Below are 1,391 nucleotides of genomic sequence, written 5' to 3' on the forward strand. Positions count from 1 at the left end.
GTTGAACAAGGCCTAGGGTCCGTACTTTCGCTAGTGCAATCTCTCAGTAGTGCTAACATAGTTGGATCATATGATTATCCCTCAAAGTGCAGCAAAGAATCACTCCCGAATTCAAATTAGCGGAGAACAAAAGATAGGAATTGTTTGTATGGTACGAAACCATCTCAAAGCTATTCTTTCCGTTCGATCTATTCAAGAGTCCGTACTAAAATAACACAAAGCTATTTTTTTCTGTCCGATCTATCCTAGAGTCTGTACTAATATAACACCAAAGCAAGTTTTTCATATTCATAATACTCAATCCACACAAGGAACTATAAAGAGACCCCGAAGTTTCTACCGGAGAAAAACGTGCATCAACCCCTATGCATAGATTACCCCAATATCACCGCGGGAATCCGCGAGTTGAATGCCATAACATATATCAAGTGAATCAATAACATACCCCAGTTGTCATCTCAAGTATTCATACCGCAAGGCATATATCATGTGTTCCCATCTCTGAATATTCAATCCGACATAACAAAACTTCAAAGGGTAAAGATTCAATTCATCACAACAAGAGTATAGAGGGGAGAAATATCATATGATCCGACTATATTAACAAAGCCCATGATATAGATCACGAGAGAGACAGAGAGAGATTAAACACATAGGTACTGGTACAAACCCTCAGCCCCGAGGGTGGACTACTCCCTCCTCATCGTGGTGGCCGTCGGGATGATGAAGATGGCCACCAGAGATGATTCCCCCCCTCCGGCAGGGTGCTGGAAAGGGTCTAGATTGGTTTTCGGTGGCTACGGAGCCCTGCGGCGGCGAAACTTCTGATCTAGCTTAACCCCGAAGGGTTTCAGAATATTTGGGAATTTATAGTGCAAAGAGGGGGTGCGGGAGGCCACCGAGGTGGGCACAACCCACCTGGGCACGCCAGTGGGGCCTGGCGCGCCCTGGTGGGTTGTGCCCTCTCGGGGCACACCCCAGGTGCTGCTCTGGCTCAATGGGTGTCCCCTCGCCCATAAAAATCCCCGTGGAGTTTCGCGCTGTTTGGACTCCGTTTGATATTGATTTCCTGCGATGTAAAAAAAAAGCAAAAGACAGTAACGGGCACTGGGTCAATAGGTTAGTCCCAGAAAAATGATATAAAGTTTCTATAAAATGATTGTAGAACACCCAAGAATGATAAAATAACAGCATGAATACTTCATAAATTATAGAGACGTTGGAGACGTATCAAGGGCGAGCTGGTTGAGGGGGGGCAAGAAGGTCTACCAGCATGGTGGTACAAAGCTCCCGCCCGTGCCGGCGACCCGCAATCACAGGTGGTTGATTGAGCCTAACAAGGAGAAGTAAGTGCATTTACTCTTTTTTAACCTTTTGCCTTCATGTTTCTT

The sequence above is a fragment of the Triticum aestivum genome, chromosome 6D, assembly GCF_018294505.1.
Source record: "Triticum aestivum cultivar Chinese Spring chromosome 6D, IWGSC CS RefSeq v2.1, whole genome shotgun sequence".
NCBI lineage: Eukaryota > Viridiplantae > Streptophyta > Magnoliopsida > Poales > Poaceae > Triticum > Triticum aestivum.